Below are 12,749 nucleotides of genomic sequence, written 5' to 3' on the forward strand. Positions count from 1 at the left end.
GGTCAAAAGCCAGTTTGGTCTTTCTGTATTTTATTCTCTACGAAGGGTTGTTATTTTTGGAGGATAATGATAAACAGTGCCCAGTAGGTCAAATTCACCATAATGATACTTCTGTAGTTACCACATTCCAATTTGGGTTCCTTCTCTTTCAAATTCTAAAGGTGGCAGGGGTAAAATACAGGGAGCGAAGGGCTGTTTACAGTTTGTATAGAAACCAGATGGCGGTTATAAGAGTCGAGGGACATGAAAGAGAAGCAGTGGTTGGGAAGGGAGTAAGACAGGGTTGTAGCCTCTCCCCGATGCTATTCAATCTGTATATTGAGCAAGCAGTAAAGGAAACAAAAGAAAAATTCGGAGTAGGTATTAAAATCCATGGAGAAGAAATAAAAACGTTGAGGTTCGCCGATGACATTGTAATTCTGTCAGAGACAGCAAAGGACTTGGAAGAGCAGTTGAACGGAATGGATAGTGTCTTGAAGGGAGGATATAAGATGAACATCAACAAAAGCAAAACGAGGATAATGGAATGTAGTCGAATTAAGTCGGGTGATGTTGAGGGTATTAGATTAGGAAATGAGACACTTAAAGTAGTAAAGGAGTTTTGCTATTTGGGGAGCAAAATAACTGATGATGGTCGAAGTAGAGAGGATATAAAATGTAGACTGGCAATGGCAAGGAAAGCGTTTCTGAAGAAGAGAAATTTGTTAACATCGAGTATAGATTTAAGTGTCAGGAAGTCATTTCTGAAAGTATTTGTATGGAGTGTAGCCATGTATGGAAGCGAAACATGGACGGTAAATAGTTTGGACAAGAAGAGAATAGAAGCTTTCGAAATGTGGTGCTACAGAAGAATGCTGAAGATTAGATGGGTAGATCACATAACTAATGAGGAAGTATTGAATAGGATTGGGGAGAAGAGAAGTTTGTGGCACAACTTGACCAGAAGAAGGGATCGGTTGGTAGGACATGTTCTGAGGCATGAAGGGATCACCAATTTAGTATTGGAGGGCAGCGTGGAGGGTAAAAATCGTAGGGGGAGACCAAGAGATGAATACACTAAGCAGATTCAGAAAGATGTAGGTTGCAGTACGTACTGGGAGATGAAGAAGCTTTCACAGGATAGAGTAGCATGGAGAGCTGCATCAAACCAGTCTCAGGACTGAAGACCACAACAACAACAACAACTTGCATATTGGGCTTATTATGGTCAATTTCCATTATTCAGGCAAAGTCTGATTTGTTCTCTATGAATGGTTGTGATTCTGTGAGGATAATGATAGACAGTATGTTGCAGGTTAAACTGAGTGAACTCCAGTGATCACATTCTATTTTGCTTCCCTTCTTGTATATCGGGAATATTGTGGCCAATTTCCATTCTTCTGGTAATGTCTCATTCTTCCATATCAACTGGATCAGTTTGTACATCACTCACCTCCCTGTTTGATTGATTCTCCTGTTATTCTGTCCTCCCAGGGCTTTCTTTTTCTGATTCTTTTCATCACAATCTTCACATCTTATTCAGCCACTTCCCATTCTTATTAATCTTTCTGTTCCTGCGTGGGTCCTGCAGCTAATGTCTCATCTGGATCTAGGCGATTCAAGAGTTGTCAAACGTATTCTTTTCATGTTAGTACGATTCTCTCCTTGTCATTTATCAACTGGCCTTTCTTATCTCTAATGATAAAACCTGGGCTCTGAAATCCATGTTTCTGATTATAAGATGAATATCGTTGAAGCATGAAGAAGAGAAAAAGGACTTCAAAAAAAATGGTTGATATGGCTCTGAGCACTATGGGACTTAACATCTATGGTCATCAGTCCCCTAGAACTTAGAACTACTTAAACCTAACTAACCTAAGGACATCACACAACACCCACTCATCACGAGGCAGAGAAAATCCATGACCCCGCCGGCAATCGAACCCGGGAACCCGTGAGCGGGAAGCGAGAACGCTACCGCACGACCACGAGCCGCGGACAGAAAAAGGATTTAACGTTATTCATATACACTACTGGCCATTAAAATTGCTACACCAAGAAGAAATGCAGATGATAAACGGATATTAATTGGACACACATATTATACTAGAACTGACAGGTGATTACATTTTCACGCAATTTGGGTGCATAGATCCTGAGAAATAAGTACCCAGAACAACCACCTCTGGCCGTAATAATGGCCTTGATACGCCTGGGCATTGAGTCAAACAGAGCTAGGATGACGTGTACAGGTAGAGCTGCCCATGCAGCTTCAACACGATACCACAGTTCAACAAGACTGGTGAATTGTGACGAACCAGTTGCTCGGTCACCATTGACCAGACGTTTTCAGTTGGTGTGAGATCTGGAGAGTGTGCTGGCCAGGGCAGCAGTCGAACATTTTCTGTATCCAGAAAGGCCCGTACAGGACCTAAAACATGCGGCCGTGCATTATCCTGCTGAAATGTAGGGTTTCGCAGGGATCGAATTAAGGGTAGAGCCATGGGTAGTAACACATCTGAAAAGTAACGTCCACTGTTCAAAGTGCCGTCAATGCGAACAAGAGGTGACCGAGACGTGTAACCAATGGCACTCCATACCATCACGCCGGGTGATACGCCAGTATGGCGATGACGAATACACGCTTCCAATGTGCGTTCACCGCGATGTCGCCAAACACGGATGCGACCATCATGATGCTGTAAACAGAACCTGGATTCACCCGAAAGAATGACGTTTTGTCATTCGTGCACCCAGGTTCGTCGTTGAGTACACCATCGCAGGCGCTCCTGTCTGTGATGCAGCGGCAAGGGTAACCGCAGCCATAGTCTCCGAGCTGATAGTCCATGCTGCTGCAAACGTCGTCGAACTGTTCGTGCAGATGGTTGTCTTGCAAACGTCTCCATCTGTTCACTCAGGGATCGAAACGTGGCTGCACGATCCGTTACAGCCATGCGGATAAGATGCCTGTCATCTCGGCTGCTAGTGATACGAGGCCGTTGGGATCCAGCACGGCGTTCCGTGTTACCCTCCTGAACTCACCGATTCCGTATTCTGCTAACAGTCATTGGATCTCGACCAACGCGAGCAGCAATGTCGCGATACGATAAACCGCAATCGCGATAGGCTACAATCCGACTTTTATCAAAGTTGGAAACGCGATGGTACGCATTTCTCCTCCTCACACGATGCATCACAACAACGTTTCACCAGGAAAGGTCGGTCAACTGCTGTTTATGTATGAGAAATCGGTTGGATACTTTCCTCATGTAAGCACGTCATAGGTGTCGCCACCCTTGCCAACCTTGTGTGAATGCTCTGATAAGCTAATCATTTGCATATCACAACATCTTCTTCCTGTCGGTTAAATGTCGCGTCTGTAGCACTTCATCTTCGTGGTGTAGCAATTTTAATGGCCAGTAGTGTACTTTTTACAAGACACTATACATTCCGTTCAGCTGCCATCTCTGACAAGTAGCAATTTCAGGGGCAACTCTTGAAGTTTTATTTCTTCACTAGGAGTTTAAATTCATTTTGAGAGCTCTTGTTAGTTTTCTTTACTGCTTACTGATTGTACGGATTGAATAACATTAGAAATCAGCTACAACAGTGTACCGCTGATACAGATTAAGGGCAACAGAGGGCCTATAACATTTCTTTCTGGAACCGTAGATATCATTTGGGTTTCGTTTGGTGGGTTACCGAAAGTTACTTCAAACTGTGAGCCTTCTGATAGGAAAAGTGTCTACGGTCTAAGTACGCAGGTGTAAGGTGTCAGGCAAATCCAACACCTTCCTTGAAAACCCTGACATGATAGCAAATCCTGCAGTATGTCACATAGCTCCGAATAAATCCTGACATTAAATTAACCAAAGTAATACTATCAACGAGTGAGCAAATGGAATACCACAGACTAACACAAGAACGCCTAAATGCATGTAATACCTTCCCACCGTGAAACAGACGCAGTTCCGAGGGGAGAAACGAGAACAGAAGCCGAGAGCAGAGTGATGTAGGTTAGGAGGCCCTATGATAAGGCACGGACACCCACGTCACCGGCCGACCGCCAAGACCACCCCCCAGCCCATGTTAAAAGATAGAGCCGTCCAGAAGAACAGTATAGATGTTACGATAACACTAAAAGGACCACAAGAGCTCCAAGTTTTAGCGTGAGACTATACCCGTCTCCGTTACGTAGCAAACATTAAAAACATTGCCCCACCACGAAAAGTATAGAGTTTCTCATTGGATAGACAGAATTTTTGTAGGCGGAGCTTAAGGTTAACATTGAGACCCTGAGTGGTCAGTTGAAAACACAGCCAGATACCTTTTTTTTAAAGCAACTTCGGTAAATTGTAGTAAGGAGAAGTTAGGAGGGAGTTGCTTCCGAGACGGCGAGCTGTATGGAGCTGCGTCGCCCGCCGCCCCCTGACGCTGCCTAACCAACGACAAGGTAATGAACGCACGCGATGCCGCATAACGGCGCATAATGCTCCACTCAGAACTGCAGAAGTCTCATCTGTTACATCCCCTTTCTACGTAATACTAGTGTCGATCGTCAATTTAAAGCTAATGGTATTCACTTTTGATACTTGAAGTTAAAATCTGAAACGCAATGATTTTTCTGTTATATAATTATTGCGAAGCCGCATCAGCCACTGTAACTTACGACAAGTTAAATAAGTAATTAAAGATAATTGAGGGTCACTGTAGACCATTTGGATAGTTTTCTCTTTTATGAAACTTAACTTAAACCTAGATTATAGATGTGATATGGCATAGGTCATCCTTTGATCCATTGTAGAGCTTGGAAACCCATTCAGGGAATATTCGTTCACATTTTTGTTGAACGCAGTTGGTTTTTATCATCCTGTATTAAAACATTTCCTTTTATCAATAGTGCAATTTATAAACAATGTTTTGTGAGTAGAATAAAATTTCCAATGGTAAACTTAACTGCTTTTTCGACGTTATTTTACCAGCTAACTAAAAATAGGAAAGCCTTGAACCCCTTGCACTAAATTTAGTTAGTATTAAGATTCTTTTACAGGGAGTGCAGTGGAGCTGACGCTGAAATCATTAAGTATTTGATTATATCATCACTAGTCTCACTGAACTCTTCTGAACTCTACATGTCATGTGTGGTCTGGCGTCTCCTTACCAGCAATAGGTCCCAGGTTCAAATTAGTCAATTCCCTAAAAAAACACGCTCAGATCGTCGCTGCGCGGAAGTGGTAGGGAGACACGACTTACAAGGGAACCTCCCCATCGCACCCCCCTCAGATTTAGTTGTAAGTGGGCACAGTGGATAGGCCTTGAAAAACTGAACACAGATCAATCAAGAAAACAGGAAGAATTTGTGTGGAACTGTGACAAAATAAGTAAAATATACAAATTGAGTAGTCCATATGAAAGATAAGCAACATCAAGGACAATGTGAACTCAGGAGCGCTGTGATCCCGTGGTTAGCGTGAGCAGCTGCGGAACGAGAGGTCCTTGGTTCAAGTCCTCCCTCCAGTGAAAAGTTTAATTTTTTATTTTCAGTTTATGTGACAAACTCTTATGCTTCCATCACTTTTTTGGGAGTAATTATCACATCCACAAGAAAACCTAAATCGGGCAAGGTAGAAGAATCTTTTTACCCATTCGCCAGGTGTACAAGTTAGGTGGGTCGACAAAATATTCCTGTCATGTGACGCACATGCCGTCACCAGTGTCGTATGGAATATATCAGACTTGCTTTCCTGTGGAGAAATCGGTTGACCTATGACCTTGCGATCAAATGTTTTCGGTTCCCATTGGAGAGGCACATCCTTTCGTCTACTAATCGCACGGTTTTGCGGTGCGGTCGCAAAACACAGACACTAAACTTATTACAGTGAACAGAGACGTCAATGAACGAACTGACAGATCATAACTTTGCGAAAATAAGAAATTAAACTTTTAACTCGAGGGCAGACTTGAACCATAGACCTCTCGTTCCACTGCTGCCAACGCTAACCACAGGACTACGGCGCTCTTGACCTGACACTCTCCTCGATGTTGCCTATGTTGCGCACGGACTACTCAGTTTGTATATTTTTCTTATTTCTTTTCATAGTTCCACACAACTTCTTCCTGTTTTCTCGATTGATCTGTGTTCAGTTTTTCAAGGCCTATCCACTGTGCCAACTTATAACTAAATCTGAGGGGGGTGCGATGGGGAGGTTCCCTTGTTAGAACAAACAGACACCACGCAGAATTTTAGACAGGTTACAAGAAAAAGACAGTTCTAGTGTACAGGAGCCACTCAGTTATCATTCTCGTGCACGCAGTCGATGTTTTACACGCGAAATGCAGCAGAGAACAGCAGTTGCGCCCCGTGTCACTGGTCAGGACTCGGCTGAGAATGCGGCGCCCGGCCGGGTCAGCCTCTTTGCCGTGGTGGCATTGCCCCTGGAGGACCTTGGAGCTGGTGTCGGGATGTTAGCAGCAGGCCGGCCCACCCAATAAACACGCGCCAGCAGGTTCGCCCGACCGGGTCCCTCAGTCAGTCCAGAGGCGCGCGGCCCGGCGTCGGGAAGGCTGCCGTAGCGCCCACCTTACACCGCCAGCGCGCCACGCTCAGGTAAGCGGCCGTACTCACTACCTCTGCGCCACAGTAACCGGCTTTGGACCCGTCTGGTCAGAATCGTGGTGGGTCCGCGTCGCATGCCTACGTAACTATGTTGTTGTTGTTGTTGTTGTGGTCTTCAGTCCTGAGACTGGTTTGATGCAGCTCTCCATGCTACTCTATCCTGTGCAAGTTTCTTCATCCCCAGTACCTATTGCAACCTACATCCTTCTGAATCTGCTTAGTGTATTCATCTCTTGGTCTCCTCCTACGACTTTTACCCTCCACGCTGCCCTCCAATACTAAATTGGTGGTCCCTTGATGCCTCAGAACATGTCCTACCAACCGATCCCTTCTTCTGGTCAAGTTGTGCCACAAACTTCTCTTCTCCCCAATCCTGTTCAATACTTCCTCATTAGTTATGTGATCTACCCATCTAATCTTCAGCATTCTTCTGTAGCACCACACTTTGAAAGCTTCTATTCTCTTCTTGTCCAAACTATTTACCGTCCATGTTTCACTTCCATACATGGCTACACTCCATACAAATACTTTCAGAAATGACTTCCTGACACTTAAATCTATACTCGATGTTAACAAATTTCTCTTCTTCAGAAACGCTTTCCTTTCCATTGCCAGTCTACATTTTATATCCTCTCTACTTCGACCATCATCAGTTATTTTGCTCTCCAAATAGCAAAACTCATTTACTACTTTAAGTGTCTCATTTCCTTATCTAATACCCTCAGCATCACCCGATTTAATTCGACTACATTCCATTATCCTCGTTTTCCTTTTGTTGATGTTCATCTTATATCCTCCCTTCAAAACACCATCCATTCCGTTCAACTGCTCTTCCAAGTCCTTTGCTGTCTCTGACAGAATTACAATGTCATCGGCGAACCTCAAAGTTTTTATTTCTTCTCCATGGATTTTAATACCTACCCCGAATTTTTCTTTTGTTTCCTTTACTGCTTGCTCAATATACAGATTGAATAACATCGGGGAGAGGCTACAACCCTGTCTTACTCCCTTCCCAACAACTGCTTCCCTTTCATGTCCCTCGACTCTTATAACTGCCATCTGATTTCTGTACAAATTGTAAAGCTACAAATGAAGATCGAAACAAACGTAGATCAGTATGAGAAGATGCTTTGCCCCATTGCAAGCTTCGGAAATTTTACAATCAAGTAGCTATATTTACTTGATCCATTTTGTTATCGAAACTTACAACTTACCCCAACCCCCTTACAATTAACTCGTTTCTTTTATTTATTTATTTTCGTTTGACACGCCGGCCGAAGTGGTCGTGCGGTTTAAGGCGCTGCAGTCTGGAACCGCAAGATCGCTACGGTCGCAGGTTCGAATCCTGCCTCGGGCATGGATGTTTGTGATGTCCTTAGGTTAGTTAGGTTTAACTAGTTCTAAGTTCTAGGGGACTAATGACCTCAGCAGTTGAGTCCCATAGTGCTCAGAGCCATTTGAACCATTTTCGTTTGACATCGTCACTGGAAATGTGAACTGATTTTACATGTGTAAATGTCCAACTGTTGCCAGTCATTAGATTACAGTCGTTTTCAACGAAAGGAATTCTAAACAGGAAACAAAATAGCTTCATACATCGAAAATACTGCTGAGCTTAAACTTTTTTAAACATGCACATTAGAAAAGATAAATATTCCCCTCTTGCAACTGCAAGAAGAAACTTTATAAGATAAAAAAATTTTATTTGATAAAACAAGTATCTCTCTTTTGCCTCTTCTTCTGTCCCCCAACCCCTCCCCCAATGTGTAGAATCGCAAGATATTTCATTAACATTCAGTGCTCCTCACCCCATAGTCAACCAAGATACCTAAAGAAGAACACCAATATGTTCACAGTTTCTTGTAAAAGCAACCCAGTACAAACGTAACTTCCTCAGATTTACAAATAAGGTAAAGAAGCACAAATTCTGTTGCTGCTGGATCATGAAGTTGTTTTTGTATGTCAATCCTTAAAACAGGTGGAAATTTAAGTTCAGGAGTACACTATTTGTTAAGAAGTGTAATGAATTGCACAATTAATTTATTGCAGAAATCTCTCAGAACAATGTGTGTTGGTCAACTACCGCCAATAGTTTCACATTTTCCTGTGTCAGAGAGGGAGACACCACCATTATGAGTATGCGTGCAACAGACTTGGCGTTCGCCGTGCCTAGCTGACGTGACGTCACGAACAAGCGCCGAGGCCTTCCTTTGAGTCGGTGTTGCTAGAGCGCGCCCCACTAAGCACAACAGCGCAGGCGCAGCGCTCGTCCGTCTCCGCACTACGAGAAGGCCCTGCCTTAAGGCCTGGCCAGACAGAATCCGGCCTGGCCATCCGGCCTGTGGCCTGAACCACAGCCGGCAGGCCGCACTGTTGAATCGCTCGTTACTGTATGGCGGCGGTCACACTGAGTGCGGCTTTGACGCACTGGCATACGGCCTGCCGCACCGGCCGCCGCCAGGTTGTCACAGATTACAGATTCGCCGCAAGCAGGAGCGGCTGCTTGCCTCTGTTGGCGCACTCAACCGCTCTGCTGTCACACTGGAAGCAGCGGCGTGAGGCGGTTTTTGTCTTGCTGCTCATAGTGCATGCATCATGGACACAGAAAGGCTTCCAGAGGAGGTGAGAGAATACAACTTCTTGTCTGATACACGCGATTTGGAGGTAGAATACTTTTGCCCTCGATATACTCTTGATAGAAAGCTGAATTCTCAGAAATAGTGTTGTCACTGTGACGTCCATAACTTCCAATATCAACTAGTGTAAACTCCGTAGTATGGATCAACGATTGCCAGGAGAACTAGCTAAAAGAACTGTTCGTAACAGAAGAACTGGGATCCACTATCCTGCGTGCATTTTAACCTGATAGGCTTTCCGTCTATGCTTCCAAGGCAGTTCGGAAAACCCCGAAGTTCTACAAATCCTCCTTCAGATTTCTTCCACATCTCTGTTGTAGGAGTATGTAAATACTTGGGCTGTGGAACAGTCCATATTGCCTGGCACACTTATTTCACAATATCTGAGACTGTTGAACGTCCTAACCGAAAAGAAAAAGCTATGGTCTGGTGACTTGTCGCCTGTAGTCAAGTATATGGAAAAGATTAAAATCTGTTACGCCGATAGAACGAATGGATAAGTTAACGACCAAAGATATGTTTAAATTCAATGACAGTAGTATGAATACAATGAAAGAAAACAATCTATTATGTAGATAGTTCTCTCTAGCGGGACATACGGAACTAGATGTTACTATCGTTTGCTGTATTCGTAAACACTGCAAATAAATTTATCACTCCACTCGTAACTACGTTGTGGGATAGCACTTTCTTCCGCTGAACCTTTCATATGATATAGAAAAACTGAAATGGAATAATTTATATGACTTCTGTTTGAAGCACAAAGAGGCCACAAACGGTAAAACTTACCGCAAACAAATGGTTAGCCTGTGCCTTGTATCAATTGGCTTTCTCCAGTTCGTTGTGCACTTCTCGGTGCTACCTTTTTATCAGGCGATGCATTTCCTCGAAACATTCTCGCTACATACGAAAATATTTGAAGAACCTATCTTCGTCAGACTTTTAGATCAATACACAGACGATGGTATTCTCCTAAGCTTTCTCTCTTGCTATTAATGTCGTGCACCCAACATCTCCTCTTCGTGGTGACATTTCGTATCGCTAGTGCGAGCTACTCATTTCTGCAATAAATAATAATAATAATAAACTCGCACAAAGATAACGCGTCCCGTGTGAGGATTCCAAATCGTCTAACGCCAAGACAATCGCGCTACGCATGCAAGCTTAATAATGGGGTTCGGCCCCTTCCACAGTGTAACACAGCTGAAGAATCAAGAGTCGCTGCGGCCGGCCGGCCGGCCGTTGCCTGTGTGGCTTCCCTGGCCGCTGACAGGTCCGGCCCACCGCTGCGCCGTCCGTTGCAGCGGCAGGCCAGCCTTAAAGGCCTGGCCAGACAGAATGCGGCCTAGCCGTCCGGCCTGTGGCCTTGAACCGCAGCCGGCAGGCCGCACTGTTGAATCGCTCGTTACTGTATGGCGGCGGTCACACTCAGTGCGGCTTTGACGCACCGGCATGCGGCCTGCCGCACCGGCCGCCGCCAGGTTGTCACAGATTACAGATTCGCCGCAAGCCGGAGCGGCTGCTTGCCACTGTTGGCACACTCAACTGCTCTGTAGTCACACTGGAAGCAGCGGCGTGAGGCGGTTTTTGTCTTGCAGCTCGTAGTGCAAGCATCATGGACACAGAAAGACTTATAGAGGAGGTGAGACAATACAACTTTTTGTACGATACACGCGATCCTGATTTGGAGGTAGAATACTTTTGCCCTCGATATACTCTTGATAGAAAGCTGAATTCTCAGAAATAGTGTTGTCACTGTGACGTCCATAACTTCCAACGTCCATAATTTCCAATATCAACTATTGTAAACTCATAGTATGGATCAACGGTCGCCAGGAGAAGCAGCGAAAAGAATTGTTTGTAACAGAAGAACTGGGATCCACTATCCTTCGGCCATTTTAACCATCTTTTCCATCTATGCTTCCAAGGCAGTTTGGAAATCCCCAAAGTTCTACAAATCCTCCTTCAGATTTCTTCCACATATCCATTGTAGGAGTAGCTAAATACTTGGGCTGTAGAACAGTCCATATTGCCTGGCACACTTGTTCACAATATCTGAGACTGTTGAACGTTCTAACCGAAAAGAAAAAGCAGTGGTCTGGTGACTGTCGCCTGTAGTCAAGTATCTGGAAAAGATTAAAATCAATTATGCCGATAGAACGAATAGATAAGTTAACGACCAAAGATATGTTTGTTTAAATTCAATGACAATGTTATGAATACAATGAAACAAAACAATCTATTAAGTAGAAAGTGCTTTCTAGCGGGACATACAGAACTAGATGTTACTATCGTTTGCTGTATTCGTAAACACTGCAGATAAATTTATCACTCCAATCGTAACTACGTTGTGGGATAGCACTTTCTTCCGCCGAACCTTTCATATGATACAACAAAACTGAAATGGAATAATTTATATGACTTCTATTTCAAGCACAAAGAGGCCACAAACGGTAAAACTTACCTCAAACAAACGGCTTGTCTGTGCCTTTATCAATTGGCTTTCTCCAGTTCGTTGTGCACTTCTCGGTGCTACCTTTCTATCAGGCGATGCATTTCCTCGAAACATTCTCGCTACATACGAAAATATTTGAAGAACCTATCTTTGTCAGACTCTAGATCAATACACAGACGATAGTATTCTCCTAAGCTTTCTCTCTTGCTATCAATGTCGTGCACCCAACATCTCCTCTTCTTGGTGCCATTTCGTATCGCTAGAGCAAGCTACTCATTTCTGCAATAAAAAAAAAAGAAAGAAAAAAAAACTCGCACAAAGATAACGTGTCCCGCGTGAAGATTCCAAATCGTCTAACGCAAGACTATCGCACTACGCATGCAAGCTCAATAATGGATTTCGGCCCCTTCCACAGTGTAACAGCTGACGCATCAAGAGTCGCTGCGGCCGGCCGTTGCCTGTGTGGCGTCCCTGGCCCCTGACAGGTCCGGCCCACCGCTGCGCCGTATGTCGCAGCGGCAGGCCGGATTCTGTCTGGCCAGGCCTTTAGAGACGGACCAAATTCTGCTTCCGCCGATCCGCGTATTAATATGTAACGCAGCCAATGAGATCGCTGCTAACGTAGAACCTTTTCTCCTCGCGGATCACACTCGCGCAGTGATACCTGAACGCGCGAGGTATTATAATGAGTGTACAGACCTCCGATTAGTCAGTCTGCATTTGTCTGCACCAGTCTGTACCAGTCTGCATTAGTCTCCACCAGTCTATAGTCAAGTTTCAGTCTGCGCCTAATAATATTACCATATTCCTGTACATAGCCATGAAGATAAATGAACAGACACTTTGTCAAGTATTAGAGATATGTGAGAATAAGATTAACGTACCAAGACCAAAGGAATTTCAGATTTTCAATTGTAAACAGCATCCAGAACCAAGTTACGTAATGTCTACGCTTTTTATTATTTTAATAAATGTGTGTGAAAATTAATCAAATTCTGTTTAAAGTTGGTCACCGTCAATCTGCTACTCTAAGCGTGCAAGTGGCATTTCTATCGTCTGACCT

At 44.1% G+C, this 12,749-nt stretch overlaps 1 protein-coding gene across 1 annotated transcript in view; it reads left to right on the forward strand.

The window, feature by feature from the left end:
* Nucleotides 1–6,521: 6,521 nt before the first annotated feature.
* LOC126159423 (uncharacterized) overlaps nt 6,522–12,749 on the forward strand; it is a 196,226-nt gene continuing 189,998 nt past the window's right edge. The window contains exon 1 of the mRNA XM_049916524.1: nt 6,522–6,586. The gene's annotated coding sequence lies outside the window, so the exon portion shown is untranslated. The remainder of the gene's footprint in view (nt 6,587–12,749) is intronic.

This window comes from Schistocerca cancellata, chromosome 2 (genome assembly GCF_023864275.1).
Source record: "Schistocerca cancellata isolate TAMUIC-IGC-003103 chromosome 2, iqSchCanc2.1, whole genome shotgun sequence".
NCBI lineage: Eukaryota > Metazoa > Arthropoda > Insecta > Orthoptera > Acrididae > Schistocerca > Schistocerca cancellata.